Raw genomic sequence first — 18,014 nt, forward strand, 5'->3', positions numbered from 1 at the left:
AAGCATGTCAGAAGGACACTTTTTGGTTAACTGTTTGTATCTTTCCCAAGCTTCATAGAGAGATTCACCTTCTTTCTGTCTGAAGGTTTGAACATCAGCTCTAAGCTTGGTCAGCTTTTGAGGAGGAAAGTACTTGGCTAAGAAAGCCGTGACCAGCTTATCCCAAGAGTTCAGGTTGTCTTTGGGTTGAGAATCCAACCATAATATAGCTCTGTCTCTTACAGCAAAAGGGAAAAGCATGAGCCTGTAGACTTCAGGATCTATTCCATTAGTCTTAACAGTATCACATATCTGCAAGAATTCAGTTAAGAACTGAAAAGGATCTTCAGATGGAAGTCCATGAAACTTGCAGTTCTGCTGCATCAGAGAAACTAATTGAGGTTTCAGCTCAAAGTTGTTTGCTCCAATGGCAGGAATGGAGATGCTTCTTCCATGTAAATTGGAATTAGGTGCAGTAAAGTCACCAAGCATCTTCCTTACATTATTATTATTTTCGGCTGCCATCTCCTCTTCCTGTTCAAAAATTTCTGAAAGGTTTTCTCTGGATTGTTGTATTTTAGCTTCTCTTAATTTTCTCTTCAGAGTCCTTTCAGGTTCTGGATCTGCTTCCACAAGAATGTTCTTATCCTTGCTCCTGCTCATATGACAAAGAAGAAGGCACAGAAAAATAATAATAATAATGGAGATCCTTTATACCACAGTATAGGGATCCCTGTGTGAGTGGAAGAAGAGGGGGAGACAAAGAATGTAATATAATGGAAGAAACACAACTGTGAGGATGGAAGAGAGGTGAAATGAGATGTTAGGATATGAATGAATAAATAGAATGAGATGGGGGAGGGATAATTTTCGAAAATATTTTTGAAAAAGAGTTAGTGATTTTTGAAAATTGTTAGTATTTTTTTCGAAATTTTTTTTTTGAAATAAAAATAAAAATAAAAATAATTAGTTAATTAAAAAGAAATTTTTGAAAAAGAGGGGAGATATTTTCGAAAATTAGAGAGAGAGAGAGAGAGTTAGTTAGGTAGTTTTGAAAAAGTTAAGAAACAAACAAAAAGTTAGTTAGTTAGTTGAAACAAATTTTGGAAAGATAAGAAGTTAGGAGGTTAGAAAATATATTTTGAAAAGATCTTTTTGAAAAAGATAAGATAAGAAGATATTTTTGAAAAGATATGATAGGAATTAGTTTTGAAAAAGATTTGATTTTTAAAATCTCAATTAATGACTTGATTCATAAGAAATCACAAGATATGATTCTAGAACTTAAAGTTTGAATCTTTCTTAACAAGCAAGTAACAAACTTCAAATTTTTGAATCAAAACATTAATTGATTAGTTATTTTCGAAAATTTTATATAAAAATAAGAAAAATATTTTTGAAAAATATTTTTGAAATTTTCAAAAATAACTAATAATTTTGAAAAAGATTTGATTTTTGAAAAAGATTTTGAAAAAGATAAGATTTTCAAATTGAAAATTTGATTTGACTCATGAGAAACAACTTGATTTTAAAAATTTTTTGAAAAAGTCAACTCAATTTTCGAATTTGATGAGAGAAAAATGGAAAGATATTTTTTTGATTTTTGAATTTTTATGAAAAACATGAAAAATATGCAATGCATGAAATTTTTAGATCAAAACAATGAATGCATGCAAGAATGCTATGAATGTCAAGATGAACACCAAGAACACTTTGAATGTCATGATGAACATCAAGAACATATTTTTGAAAAATTTTTAATGCAAAGAAAACATGCAAGACACCAAACTTAGAATTCTTTAATGCTTAGGCACTAAGAATTCAAGAATGCATATGATAAACATGAAAAGACACAAAACAAAAATAAATCATCAAGATCAAACAAGAAGACTTACCAAGAACAACTTGAAGATCATGAAGAACACTATGAATGCATGATATTTTCGAAATATGCAAGATGCACATGCAAGTGACACCAAACTTATGATGTGACTCAAGACTTAAACAAGAAACAGAAAATATTTTTGATTTTTATGATTTTCTAATTTTTTTGGATTTTTATTTATATTTTTCGAAAATTTAAAAGAAAAAATAAGGATTCCAAAATTTTTAATATGAATTCCAGGAATCTTGCCATGTTAGTCTAAAGCTTCAGTCCAGGAATTAGACATGGCTCACTAGCCAGCCAAGCTTTCAATGAAAGCTCCAGTCCAAAATACTAGACATGGCCAATGGCCAGCCAAGCTGTGATATATGGAATTACATGCATTGAAGTTATTAGTTGAAGCCTCAGTCCAAAAGAATTTAGACATGACTTTACAGCCAGCCAGGCTTCAACATGCTTCATGAAACACTAGAATTCATTCTTAAAAATCTTGAATAAAATTTTTGAAAACATTTTTATTATTTTTTTTTATTTTTTTATTTTTTTTCGAAAACAAAGGAGAAATTTTTGAAAAATATTTTTAAAAAATTTTTTGAACAGAAAACGAAAAGAAAGTTACCCAATCTGAGCAACAAGATGAACCGTCAGTTGTCCATACACAAACAATCCCCGGCAACGGCGCCAAAAACTTGGTGCACGAAATTGTGATGTCCAGGCTCGAACAATCCCTGGTAATGGCTCCAAAGCTTGGTGCTTTGATATTAATTCATAATTGTCAAAACTTCGATACAACTAACCAGCAAGTGCACTGGGTCGTCCAAGTAATACCTTACGTGAGTAAGGGTCGAATCCCACGGAGATTGTTGGTATGATGCAAGCTATGGTCACCTTGCAAATCTCAGTCAGGCAGATATAAAGTGATAATGGTGTTTTCGAATGTTATATAATAAAATAAGGATAGAGATACTTATGTAATTCATTGGTAGGAATTTCAGATAAGCGAATGGAGATGCTTTTCGTCCCTCTGAACCTCTGCTTTCCTGCTATCTTCATCCAATCAGTCTTACTCCTTTCCATGGCTGGCTTTATGTGATACATCACTACTGTCAACGGCTACTTTCGGTCATCTCACGGGAAAATGATCCAATGCCCTGTCACGGCACGGCTAATCGTCTGGAGGCATCACCCTTGTCAATGGCTTCATCTTATCCTCTCAGTGAATAATATGCTCACGCACCCTGTCACGGCACGGCTATTCATCTGTCGGTTCTCGATCATGCTGGAATAGGATTTACTATCCTTTTGCGTTTGTCACTAACGCCCTGCAATCGCGAGTTCGGAGCTCGTCACAGTCATTCAATCATTGAATCCTACTCGGAATACCACAGACAAGGTTTAGACCTTCCGGATTCTCTTGAATGCCGCCATCATTCTAGCTTACGCCACGAAGATTCTGGTTAGGAGATCTAAGAGATACTCATTCTAGCTTAATTCATGTAGAACAGAAGTGTTTGTCAGGCACGCGTTCATGAGGGAGAAGGATAATGAGCGTCACACATAATCATCACCTTCATCACGTTCTTGGGTGCGAATGGATATCTTAGAAGCGAAATAAGAAGAATTGAATAGAAAACAGTAGTACTTTGCATTAATCTTTGAGGAACAGCAGAGCTCCACACCTTAATCTATGGAGTGTAGAAACTCTACCGTGAAAATACATAAGTGAAAGTCCAGGCATGGCCGAGATGGCCAGCCCCTCTGATCTAAGAACAATGCGTTCAAAGATGGTCAAAAAGACGTCTAATACAATAGTAAGAGGTCCTATTTATAATAAACTAGTCACTAGGGTTTACATGAGTAAGTAATTGATGCATAAATCCACTTCCGGGGCCCACTTGGTGTGTGTTTGGTCTGAGCTTAAGTGTAGCACGTGCAGAGGCCATTTGTGGAGTTGAACGCCAGTTTCTGTGCCAGTTTGGGCGTTCAACTCTGGTTCTGGATTCTTTTCTGGCGCTGGACGCCAGATTTGGGCAGAAGGCTGGCGTTGAACGCCAGTTTACGTCGTCAATTCTTGGCCAAAGTATGGACTATTATATATTGCTGGAAAGCCCTGGATGTCTACATTCCAACGCAATTAGAAGCGCGCCATTTCGAGTTCTGTAGCTCCAAAAAATCCACTTTGAGTGCAGGGAGGTCAGAATCCAACAGCATCAGCAGTCCTTCTTCAACCTCTGAATCTGATTTCTGCTCAAGTCCCTCAATTTCAGCCAGAAAATACCTGAAATCACAAAAAAACACACAAACTCATAGTAAAGTCCAGAAATGTGAATTTAACATAAAAACTAATGAAAACATCCCTAAAAGTAACTAGATCCTACTAAAAACATACTAAAAACAATGTCAAAAAGCGTATAAATTATCCGCTCATCAGTTAACAAGGTGGGAGAAAAATCCAATTCTCATCACAATCGATAAGGATAACCAGGATAGGACTTCTATTTTTCATACCTTGCCAAGAGTTTCATTAAATATTAATTTATTAATTCCTGCAATTTATTTTCCTTGTTATTTAAATTACCTGTTCCTCACTTTCAAAACCCCCAATTTACAAAACTCATAACCAATATTAAGAACATACTTCCCTGCATTTCCTTGAGAAGACGACCCGAGGTTCAAATACTCGGTTATCAATTTTAAAGGGGTTTGTTACTTGTGACAACCAAAACGTTTGTAAGAAAGGTTGATTGCTTGGTTTAGTAACTATACTTGCAACGAGAGTTTACTATAACTTCTAAACCATCAATCTTCAGTTCTTCAAAATGGCGCCGTTGCCGGGGAATTGCAAACGTGTGCCTTATTATTGGTTATTATAAATATTTGCTTTTTGCTTGTTTATTTATTTTTATTTTTGTTTTTATTTTTGCCTTTTCGTAAATTAAGAGGTTATTGGTTTTTATTTAGTTATTAAAAATTTAAAAAAAAATTTTTTTTTCTTGTTGTTCATCTTGATCTTCAAGTTGTTCTTCGTGTTCATCTTGACCTTCAAGTTGTTCTTAGTTGTTTTCTTCGTTTTGATCTAAAAATTTTCAGTTTGGTGTCATTTTATTGTTTTTCTCTTTCCTCATTAAATTCAACATTTCAAAATTTCAATTTTCAATTTTCAATTTTCAAAATTCAAATTTAAAAATTTAAAATTTAAATCTTGTTCAAAAAAAAACATATCTTTTTCAAAATCTTATCTTATCCTATTTCAAAAATCAAATTTCAATATTTAAATTTCAAATTTCAAATTTCAAATTTCAAAATTCAAATTTCAAAAATTTAAAATTCAAAATTTCAAATTTCAGATTTCAAAATTTAATTTTCAAATTTCAAAATCTAATTTTCAAATTTAAAAATTTAAATTTCAATAAACTTTTAATTTCAATTTGTTTTTATTTTTCGTTTTTAAATTTTTATTTGTTATCATGAGTTCTCACCCCCATCGCTATGAGTCTGGTTACAATTATGTTGCAGGAAGAAGAAATTACAATGAGAACAGGCATCAAGGTTGGAACAATCAAAGATGGGAGGAGCCACAAGGATTTGATCAACCCTCTTGGCAACAACCACCTCCAATGGACTATCAACAACCACCACCATATGCCTATGAACCCTTTCCTCAACATGACTTTGGACCACCAAACTCACAAGCCCCTTTACACCATTTACCTCCATATGACCCTAACCCACATCCACCATACCAACCACCCTATGAACCGAATGAGCCATACATAGATCCACCCCAACCTCTATTGGATAACAATACACTCATCTCTAACATCATTGGTCTCACCTCTACACTCCAAAATATTATATCCCGCATGAACCAACCTTCTACCTCTAATATTCAACCCTCAAGCTCTAGTGCACTTCCTTTTCAACCACATAATGATCTTTTCATCCCATCACCACCTCCATGTAAGAGCACCCACATCCATCAATCCAAGAGCAAGATGATCCCAATTATGCTATTGATATGGAACAGGAAAGAAGGAATCATCTTCACGAATCCATACTTCATAAAGAGCTAGAGGAGGCCCTACGGGTAAAGGTAGGAGAGACCCTTGAAGATGAAAGAGTAGTTGAAAGGAGTTGTCATGGAAAGAAAATCATCGAGGATGAGTACGATTTTATACTTAAACAACTGGACAAAGCAGCAACTATTAAGAAAGAAGTGGTTGCAGACTTAAGAGATGATGTACCTCCATTGGAAAGTCTAGTCAAAGAGCCTCCTTCCATGGTGTTAGATGTTGATGTTAAGGAGAGCATACAACCTCCAAGGCAGATCATGGTTGAAGACTTGAAAGAGGTTGATCAAGAGATGGAGACTAAAGAAGCAGAAGCACAGCCTCCCATGCCCTTGGTGAGCAATAAAGAAGAGATTGAATTGGAAGAAAGCTACGAAGAGGAAGAGGTTGATATTGAAGAAACTTGCAAAGAGGTGGAAGTTGTCAGAGAAGAGCACAAGGGAGTGGAGCTTGCAAATTCGTTAACAATACCTCCCCCTAAGTTGCCATCATCCTTCACAACATTCAAGTGGGTAAAATTCATATCCCTTAGCTTTTTAATTCCTCTTGAATATGGGCTACTGGAGACGGATGGTTAACTTAGAGCTCTTTATGGCATTAAGAGTAAGAGGAAGATGGTTAGTGGTTGGAGTTGTCAAGCAAGGTTCAACATGGTTGTGTGCTCAAAATTTAAACGCAAAAGTTGGTGTAGAGCTCAACTGAATGGGTCTAGGAAGTTGTTTGGCCGCTTTAGTGAGAATTCAGATTGCTTGCTACCCGGATGGAATCATGATGATCAACACAAAGATGGGTGTAAAAGCAAGGTTTGGGATCCTGGAATCTGTTCTGACATTCAGCATACTGGAAGCCTGAGAACCTATTTAAAACTGCTCAAGGGTTTTACGTGCCTAGTTTGGGACCCCGGAGGCCATTGGAATTCCAAATATTGGTGGTGATTTTTGGATGAATACAAGCACAAGCCACCATAACAGGGAGCTCACCAAATGTCCAACTTAAGGACTTTAACTAAAAGTGCTAGGTGGAAGACAACCCACCATGGTATGATCGTTCCTTTTTCATTTTTTATTTAGTTTTATTTGTTTTTGAGTTTTATTTTATTGAACCTGGAATTATTCATAACATCTGCATCAGCATCTGCATACTGCATTCTGCATTTTGCATTAAAAAATAAAAATAAAAAATAAAAAAAGGGAAAGCACGCACGTGACGCGGCAGCGTCGCTGACGCGTCTGCGTCACCAGTGCGTTGTGAAGAAAAGAAAGTAAACAGAAAGTCACGCGAGAGCGTGGCTGGAGGCGTGCCTTTGGCACAAATCATCCCACACGACTGCGTCGCTGACGTGTCCGCGTCACATGGGAAACATGCCTCCCACGCGTCCGCGTCATTCACGTGGCCGCGTGACCTGGAAATCGACGTAAGAAAGGGTGCACGACCGAAAGATGTGCAAGAGTGGTGCTGGACTGGTGCTGAACGCACAAACCCTACCACATGGACGCATGGCTCACGCGTCCACGTCATACCCCCATAATGGCCACTCACGTGATCACGTCAATCACACGACCGCGTCACCCTGGATTTTGGCAATACTAAGTTTCGAACAGAGAGTTGTGCGAGCGCGAGGCTGCCCTCGCGCCAGTAGCATAAACTGTGTCACGCGACCGCGTGACCAACGCGACCACATCAATCCCTATAAGTGCAAGTCATGCGACCGCGTGCCCCACGCGTCCGCGTCGCTTGCGCCGCACAGCTTATCCTAATTTGCCAAATATCTTATCTTTTCTTTCCCAATCCTAATTTTTCCTCCCTCATTTCTTACTTACTTATTCTTCCGTTCTTTCCTTTCTCATTCTTCTTATCTTTCACTTTATTTTACTTAATTTATTTGAATATTTCATTCATTGCATCTTAATTTTGTGCATATTTTTCTTTTCTTTTCTAAATTCATTATTTTTCCTTTGGTGTTAATTTTCTTATTTAACTGTTGCATCTTCTCTTGAATTATTTTGGGTGCTTAGTGACTTGTTTTATTCTGGATAGGTAATATTATTTTTACCAATGTCAATCTTTTATACCTGTATTACTTTTACATTGACATGAATTTATATTATCTCCTTACCCACACTCTCTTCCCTATTTTTGCAAATTTTTGCACTCTTGATTTGCCATGTACTTCTACTGTTTTCTCATTTGCATGTTGTAGCTACCATGTAATTGAGACCCTCATTTGGCATTAACCCAACCATATTTTATTTTATCTTTATTTCTGGGTTACTGTTCTTCTTTTTCTCTTCTTTCAGGCTGGCCACCGAAGACGAAAAAAGGGAGAAACTTCTATCACGAAAAACAAATGAGTCCATCTGCACAATCCTTGAAGAAAAGCATCAGTTGGAATAACCCGTCTACCTGCACATCTCAGCATGTACTGAGGACGGTACAATCTTTAAGTGTGGGGAGGTCGATACCGACTTCCGTGGGTTAGTATTTCCTTCTCAAATACCAATGGTTTATTTTCCTTGTTAGTTGTTGCATTTGCATGTTTGATTGCATGATTATTTAATTTTGTGCATATTTTACCACTTGGTTGAAGTAATATTTTCTTTTTCAAAAAAACCTTTTTAGAGCATTTCACTAATTTGAATAAAATTTAATGTTACACTTGTTTGAAGAAATATTATAATGGAACATGGTTAGAGCTCGAACACACAAAACCTGTGAGATTTTTGAGCTTATTTGAATTGGTTGCATTTTACCAACCAATATTTTATTTGTGGTGTGTGTTGTTCTCTCTAAAATTGTGATCTTTGTCTTGCTTAATTCTATATTTCCATGGTTTGATGTATGCATACACTTACATGATTGAGGCCTTTGTTTCACTGAGCTTACATACCCATATGGCCTTAACCCTTCATTATCCCTTGCAAACCAATTTGAGCCTATTTTGCCCCTTTGTTCTTTACTTTAGCACATCATTAACTCTTAGCGAAAAACAATAATGTCCTTAATTTGAATCCTTGGTTAGCTTAGACTAGTGAGAGTGCTCATGAATTAAGTATAGGAAAGTTGAATTTGGAAACATTTGATTTGAGAATTGAGTATGTTAGAATTTTCTGAAAATGTAAAAAAAAAATGTTTAGGACATGATTCATGCATCCAATAATTTAATTATGTGCATTGAGAAAAATAAAAGAAAAGAAAATATATATATATATATATATATATATATATATATATATATATATAAAAGTGAGAAAAAGAAAAGAAAAAAAAAAAGAGCAATTAAGCAAAAAGGGGACAAAATGCCCCAAAGTAAGTGGTGAAAGCAATGCATATGTACTGTACTTGAAATTAGAATGCATAAATATGTGGAAAACATGGTTAATGGATAGTTAGATGTGGTATTATGATTACATGTATTGTCTAAAGTTAGGTGGAAAGTTTAAGTTAATTAAGGATTCAGATTTTAGTCCACTTGGCCAAATACAATCCTACCTTGACCCTAACCCCATTACAGCCCTTAAAAGACCTCTTGATATGTGTATATGTGCATTAAATTTTTGTTGATTGTTAGATGAAGAGCAAGCCTTAGAAAGCATGGTTAGTAGAGAATTGAGAGAATCAAACCTAAAACACTTGAGTGATTAGAGTGTATACACTCCCAGTGAGGGTTCGATGCCCAATTCCTTATTCCCTGCCTTCATGAGTTATTTTCTTCTTGCAAGTCTATTTGTACTTCATTTTCATGATTTGAATTAGTAAAATCCACTTCATATTTCTTCTTGAAGGATTTGTTTACTTTTAACTAAGTAGGTAGAAACATTTTGCATGTAGCTGCATTCATATAGATAGGTTGCATTTCATATTAATCTACCATTCCTCTTCACCCCTTTATAGTTTCTCTTGAGCTTAGCATGAGGACATGCTAATGTTTAAGTGTGGGGAGGTTGATAAACCACTATTTTATTGTTTATCTTATGCTTAATTGAGTGATTTTTATAAACTCTTTACCCACTTATTCATACTATTTTCATGGTTTTACATTTGCCTTCCTAATTATGTGCTTTGAGTGAAAACATGCTTCTTTAGCCTTAAGTTCCCTATGATTAATCCTCTCTTATTACCATTAGATGCCTTGATATGTGTGTTAAGTGATTTCAGAGATTACAGGGCAGGAATGCCTTGGAGGATGGAAAGGAAGTATGCAAAAGTGGAAGGAATACAAGAAGTTGGAGAAATTGCTAAGCTATCCAGCCTGACCTCTTCGCACTCAAACGGCTATAACTTTAGCTACAGAGCTCCAAATGACGCAGTTCCAGTTGCGTTGGAAAGCTAACGTTCGGGGCTTCGATTTCGCATGTAATTTGCCATTGCTGTCCCAACGTTAGGTGACACAAACACGTGAATGATGCGCCCGCGTCGCATCTGCGAACTTCAGTCCGCGCGGACGCGTGGACGACGCCTCCGCGTCACTTTCCCGCGACCTGAACGTAACAGAAATCACAGGGGTTAATTTTTGGGCTGTTTTTGACCTAGTTTTCAGCCCAGAACACACAGATTAGATGCTATAAAGTGGGGAAATGCATCCATTCATAATAAGCTTTCATATTCACAATTTTTAGAGTAGATGTAGTTTTTAGAGAGAGAGGTTCTCTCCTCTCTCTTAGGATTTAGTTTTAGGATTTGGGATTATTTTTTCTTCATCTCAGGTTCAATGTTCCTTTTATTTATTTTATCAATTTAGTTTATGAACTCTTTATGTTTAGATTGATTTTCTTTACTTAATGCAATTTGAGGTAATTCAGATTTATGATTGTTCTCTCTTTTATTTATGATATAAATAATTTGGATTTTCCCTTTTGGCTTTGGTTGAGTCATTAGAGATACTTGAGTTATCAAACTCATTGTTGACTAAAAATTAGAATTTTTCAAGAATTAATTCGAGTTCTAATAACTCTAGCCTTTCCCAAGGAAAGACTAGGACCTGAGGAATCAAAATTAATTCATCCACTTAACTTACCTTCATAGTTAGAGGTTAACAAGGTGGGAGAAAAATCCAATTCTCATCACAATCGATAAGGATAACCAGGATAGGACTTCTAATTTTCATACCTCACCAAGAGTTTCATTAAATATTAATTTATTAATTCCTGCAATTTATTTTCCTTGTTATTTAAATTACCTGTTCCTCACTTTCAAAAACCCCAATTTACAAAACTCATAACCAATAATAAGAACATACTTCCCTGCAATTCCTTGAGAAGACGACCCGAGGTTCAAATACTTGGTTATCAATTTTAAAGGGGTTTGTTACTTGTGACAACCAAAACGTTTATAAGAAAGGTTGATTGCTTGGTTTAGTAACTATACTTGCAACGAGAGTTTACTATAACTTCTAAACCATCAATCTTCAGTTCTTCACTGTGCGGCCGCACAAAGAGCACGATAAGGAACATGCATGCATACGCACAAGGTGGTGCACACGCACAGACCAAAGAAAACAACGGAGCGCCCACGCACAGACCTTGTTGGCGCTGCGAACAGAGGGCAATACAAAGAGTGTGCGGGCGCACAAGCTTGTGCGCTTGCACAGGTCGCAAAACTTACAGTTGTGTGCGCACGCACAGCAGCGTGCATATGCATAGATGCCCTGTTTTGCAAAAAAATTTCTTTCATTTCTAAGGTGTTATGCCTTAGATGAATTAACATTTCAACCCCAAAACATTCAAAACATCACAAAATCATGATCCATTTGCAATTCAACCTATATAAACTCAAATTTAAACTAATCCTAAGCTAACTAAGACAAGCAAACATGCAAGAAACTAGGATTATAAGGAAAGAGAAAGGGTAAGAAAGATGTTACCTCCGGGATCCCATATTCTAGGCATCCATTCACTTTCTTGTTGATCTTTATGCTTCAAGCCGGATGGATAAGCTCCTAATTGGCCCTTGTAACAACCCAACATTTTCCAAAAATCACCATTCTTGAACTCCGATTCTTGAATTATTCTTCTTGAAGGACCTTGGATTCTCTTGGCAACCAACACCCTTTTCTCCACCATCTACCAACCCAAGAAAGAACTTGAGTTGGTAGTCCATCTCCAAGAGAGCATATTGATGGGGGCCAATGAAGCTCATAGCTGAAATTGCCACCCATTCAATACGTTCTTGGTTGTCAACTCCTTCCTCACCAACCTTTTCCTCCTCTTCTCCATCACTCACATCATAACATGGAGGTTGTGAAAAGTCTACCTCCATGTATCTCTCAAACTCAATGGGAAGAGGATCATTAGGATCATTAAGGGGATTAACCAAGGAGGATAAAAAATCATTAATGATGGAATCCTCATCTTGATCAATATCCCTCAATTCTCTTTTTTTCTCCTCCAATTCCAATACTCCACTTTCTCCCTCTTGTTGCATGTCATGACCCAACTATTCTTCTTTCCCTTGAGGCTCCACATTATTCTCTTCACTCTATTCTTTAGTTGATCCTTCACATTCTTCAAGAAAAGTGTCTTGATCGGATGAGCGTAAGAGGACTAAGTGGTTCACCACTTCGGCTATGGTTGTCACAAATTGCCCTTGTATCCTTCAGAATCCTTCTTTCTATTGGATAAAGGCTTGAAGGTCTTGTGGTTCTTGGGCTAAGGGTGGGAAAGTTTCACATTGTGATGAAAAATGGGTTTCATTATTTGGGAGGAAGGTTGTATATATAGGAGGTGATTCATGTTGGTAGGTATCTTGAAGTGGTGTGTAAGGAGGTGGATGATGGTATTGATTTGGTGTTTGAAAATATGGTGAATGAGGATTGTGTTGAGGGTAGGGGTGATGAAGAGAAAATTTGATGGTATAGAATTTCACAAATAAATTCTCGTTGTAAGCATAGCTCCAAACCAACAAACAATCCTCCTCAATCAAAAATTTTGGTTGTCACATGTACAAACCCCAAAAAGAATTAACCGAAGCATTTAAACTCCGGGTCGTCTCACAAGGAATTGCAATGAAGTGCTCAACTATTGTCTATGAAGATGCAAGGGGAAGTTTTGATTTGGAAATTGACAAGAAAGTATAAATGACAAGAAAGTAAAATAACAAGAACTAATAAAAGAAATGGAAAGAACTCTTGGCTAAGACATGGAAAATTGAGATCACCATCCTTGTCAACAAACTATATATTGACAATTATGAGGAACCAAGCTCATTAAGTGTACCTCTATACGTGAAGTATATCAAATGGCTTGATCAACATCAATCCATAAGGCCTAACCTAGCTACCAATTAACTTAGTAATAGGTTAGTATCAATGGTTATCAAATTGACCACCAAGGATTCTCAAATCACCAATTCAATGAGACCCAATGACTCAAGGTCACTCAATTCTCTTAGTCTAGGCCAAGAGTCAAGAAAACTACTCAAAAACTGATGCACGGAAAACTTGTCTCACAACAAATCTCCCTTCGGCAAGTGTACCGAATTTGTCGTCAAGTAAAAACTCACAATAGAGTGAGGTCGAATCCCACAGGGATTGATTGATCAAGCAACTTTAATTAGAAGAATGTTCTAGTTGAGCGAATCCAGAATTTTGGTTGAGAGTTGCAGAAAATAAAATGGCGGGAATGTAAATAACAGAAAAGTAAATGCTAGGATTAAAGGATTGGAAGTAAATAACTGAAAATAAATTGCAGAATTGTAAATGGGAATGGGGGATTTGCTCATAAAAGTAAATGGCAGAAATTAAAGAGAATGGGTAAGATCAGAGATGGGAGTTCATTGGGCTTAGGAGATGTTGCAATTCTCCGGATCAAGTTCATTTTCATCTCTTCCTCAATCAATGCACTCATTGATCTCCTTGGCAATCTTAAGTGATTGAATTACAATTTCTTGCAATTCAATCTCTCAAATCTTGATCAATAGCCAATTCCTTGGTCAGTTGCTCATGAGAAGAGATGAAGTATGGTCACTGATTATACCACATGCATTTCCCAAATCAAGTATTGAGAGGGTTATAGTCACATACCCATCCAAACCTAATTTGGTCCAGCATGAGAAAGCATTTCTAGCTTGATCTCTTCATTCCTCTTTCAAGGTTCAAAAGAGATCCAAGTTTGAATAGCTTCTCTTCCAAGATAACTACTCAATTGGATGAAGATCGAAAGCTTTCAAGTAAAATCAAGAGAAAAGATAGAAGAAGAATAATGAAAATTAGTATTGATCCATCAAATTACAACAGAGCTCCCTAACCCAATGAAATGGGTTTAGTTGTTCATAGCTCTAGAAAATGAAAACAAAGATGGAGAATACATCATAAAACTAGAAAATGCAGAGAAAGTAAAATACAGAGAGTAGTTATCCTCTTCCAGCCTCCTCAAACTCTCTTTTACAATTCAAAGCTACTCCTATATATACTACTCTTCTCAGCTTCTAGTTTGCTCTTCGAGTCTTGGGCCTTTGGATCTTGAGTTTGAAGCAGTTCTTTTCTTCATTTGGGCTTGGCTTTACTTGCAGAGAGAAAGTGTTAAGCGGGCAGAGACTTTAGCTCAGGGCGTAAGGGGTGTTAATCATTTAGTGAAAGTATAAGTTCGGGAACGTTAGTGACACTTAACATTTTCAATAACGTTCCAATGTACCCCCTTGCCTCACGTTAGATCCCACGTTAACTAGGTTAACGTGGCTTCTAACGTGGCCTTGTCAACCTTCGAGAACGTTAGTGACACTCAACATTGTCACTAACGTTCTAGTGTGCCCCTTTTTGCTTCACGTTAAAGCCCACGTTAACTAGGTTAACGTGGCTTCTAACGTGGCCTTGCCAACCTTCGAGAACGTTAGTGACACTCAGCATTGTCACTAACGTTCCAATGTGCCCCTAGATCTCACGTTAAAGTCCACGTTAACTAGGTTAACGTGGCTTCTAACGTGGCCATTCTTAGCCATCCCAACGTTAGTGACAATGTTGAGTGTCACTAACGTTGGCTCATCATTCATTCCTCATCGTTAGCTTCCACGTTAACTAAGTTAACGTGGAAGTTAACGTGGCTCCTTGGGGGGTTGTGTGGTTGCTTCCAATGTTAGTGACAATGTTGAGTGTCACTAACGTTGTCGACAACTCTCACTTCTTACGTTAGCTCCCACGTTAACCAAGTTAACATGGGAGTTAACGTGGTGTGTTGCATCCTTAGGCCAACGTTAGTGACAATGTTGAATGTCACTAACGTTGGCTTCTCTTCCCCTTTTAACGTTAGAGGTCACGTTAACTAGGTTAACGTGGGCTCTAACGTGGCCATTCATGAGTGTTTGCCAACGTTAGTGACAATGTTAAGTGTCACTAACGTTGGCTCAACTTCCCTTTTCCACGTTAGAGTTCACGTTAACTTAGTTAACGTGACTCTTAACGTGGGCAATGATGGCTTTGAGAGTGTCATTGGCAATCACTTTTCTCATTAATCTTGCAAGTTTCCTCCCTTTCCTTGCTTCCTTTGGTCCTGAAATCAAGCAATAGAGTGCATCAAAGTTCTAGTCCAAGTCATGGGCAATGCAACATATAATTTGTCACTAAACTTATGCAAAATCCTCATGAAATAATGTGAAATGCACAATGTATGCTTGAATCAAGGTGTAAGTGAATATCTACCCATAACTAGCTTATTTCCTAAGGAAATGCATGAAACTAACCTAAAAACAGTAAAGAAAAGGTCAGTGAAACTGGCCAAGATGCCCTGGCATCACAACACCAAACTTAAAGCTTGCTTGTCCCTAAGCAAGTACTGGAACAAGAGAATGATGAATGGAATATCCAGAGGAATGAGTCATTCTTGTGGATGTCATGTTACTGATTTTATGGTGGTTTCATGCATAGCAACTTAGGTTCATTCCATTACTGGCTTTCAGACCTTTATCATGTCCCTAAACACTTACTTTGTCTATATCCCATGAGACTTTTATTCATTGATCCTTTTATTGTTATTTCAAAGGTTATTTGTGTTATTTAGGCTAAGTGCTCTGTAAGGGGGCAACTCTTTAAGATAAGCTTTCAGCCAACACTCCCGAACCAGTTGGTTCAAGGTGCTAGGTGTTGAAGCACCCCTAAGGACTTACTCCCTCAAGTCTCTCCCCCATACATACACACCACAGGCATATAGTTCCTTTATTTTCTTTTTTTGAGACCTTGGTGTCCAGCACCTCTTTGGGTTACTAAATGCTCTGTGGTGAGGGTTACTCTTGATAGTGGATTTTCAGCTTATATTCCCGGGTTAGTTAACCCAAGTCCAAGTGATAAAGCACCCCTGAGAGCTTATTCATCCAAGTAGATCCCTCACACAGGAGCACCACAGACACTTGTCTCAAGGTCCAAACCATTGGTGCCTAGCCTTATTGCTTACTCTTTTTCTTTTGTTTTTCACTTCCATTATTCTTTCCCTTTTCTCTTATTAGGATCTTGTCATCTACGTAGTCTCATGGGTATATCCAAAGTCAAGTATTCAGGATAGATAGTTGTCCTCCTAACCTTGCGGTTGAACCAACTTAGCTAACTTATGACTACCCTAAAGATTCATGAATGCACTTCCACAATATGAACTCCACTCTGGTCTTTTAAAAACATAAACATTCTCTTCTTCATTTGATTTAAAAGGAACAAGCATACAAGTAGCCACAAATCAAAAGTGCATTCGGACTTCCAACTTTCAACCATTCTGAGTACAATGGAATTAAGTAACAATACAACCTTCGGGTGATGATTTCTGGTTGCTCTCTCTCTTTGTCATCATCCTAGTTTTTGGCTGCCTCGCTTCTTTGGGTAGAGGTGCACCATTTCCTCATAAGATTCCTGCAAGGTGACTGGAAGTTGCTTGTTCCTAAAGCACTTGAGACATAGTTAGCTTGCATGTATGCTGGTGCTTTTTAAACTCTATTTGGTGTGTGAACACCAAACTTAGTTCCTTGCCCAGTGCAAACATTGCACATATGCAGAGAACCCCATATCTTATTGTCAACAAAGCAATGATCACCTATAGTCTAACTACATCTAAGTGGTTTCTCTTGATTGGATGGAGCTAGCAATGTTCTTCTGGAGTGGAGTGTAATTCTAACCAATGTCCTTTGGTGGAACACCAAACTCCGAATTACACCATCACTCTTGGATTGTTCTGGTGTAGAACACCAAACTTAGCTCCTTACAATACAGGGGAAACGACTTGTGATGTTTATTGAAATAAAGATGAATGTGAAACTACCTGAGGTTGGGTTGCCTCCCAACAGAGCGCTCTTTTATCGTCGCAAGCTCGACGAGTCCTTAGTTACTTGAGATGGTACTTTACTCTGGGGCTTTCCCCCATGTTGCCCAGATAATGCTTGAGTCTTTGTCCATTCACTGTAAAAGTCCTCTATGAACCTTCATCCGTGATTTCGATGTGGCCATATGGTGATACTTTCGTAACCATGAAAGGTCTGGACCACCTAGACTTGAGTTTTCCTGGAAACAACCTTAATTTAGACTTGTAAAGGAGTACTCGCTGCCCCTTTTCGAAACTCCTTGGCGCAAGATGCATGTCATGTTTTCTCTTTGCCTTCTCTTTATACATCTTAGTGTTTTCATAGGCTTGTGACCTGAATTCCTCTATCTCTTGCAGCTGCAAGATCCTTTTTGCACCAGTAGCAATGCTGTCAAAATTTAGTATCTTGATAGCCCAGAGAGCTTTGTGTTCCAGCTCCAGTGGTAAATGACAAGCCTTTCCATAGACCAGTTGATATGGAGACATTCCAAGTGGAGTTTTGAATGCTGTTCTGTATGCCCAAAGAGCATCATCCAGCTTCTTCGACCAATCCTTTCTAGATGCACCCACAGTTTTTTCCAGGATCCTCTTCAGTTCTCTGTTGGATATCTCAGTTTGCCTACTCGTTTGAGGGTGGTAAGGTGTGGCTACTTTGTGTTTTACCCCATATCGTAGGAGGAGAGCTTCTAGTGGTTTGTTACAAAAGTGGCTCCCTCCATCACTGATGAGGGCTCTTGGGACTCCAAACCGGCTAAAGATATTCTTCCTGAGGAAGTGCATGACTACCTTGTTATCATTAGTTAGGGTTGCAAT

At 37.5% G+C, this 18,014-nt stretch overlaps 1 non-coding gene across 1 annotated transcript; it reads left to right on the top strand.

Moving 5' to 3' along the window:
- On the top strand, positions 1-108 carry LOC112761788 (small nucleolar RNA R71). The gene has a single exon (XR_003182165.1). It is a non-coding gene; the product is annotated as a small nucleolar RNA R71 (small nucleolar RNA).
- The last annotated feature ends 17,906 nt before the right edge of the window (positions 109-18,014 follow it).

The sequence above is a fragment of the Arachis hypogaea genome, chromosome 16 (genome assembly GCF_003086295.3).
Source record: "Arachis hypogaea cultivar Tifrunner chromosome 16, arahy.Tifrunner.gnm2.J5K5, whole genome shotgun sequence".
NCBI lineage: Eukaryota > Viridiplantae > Streptophyta > Magnoliopsida > Fabales > Fabaceae > Arachis > Arachis hypogaea.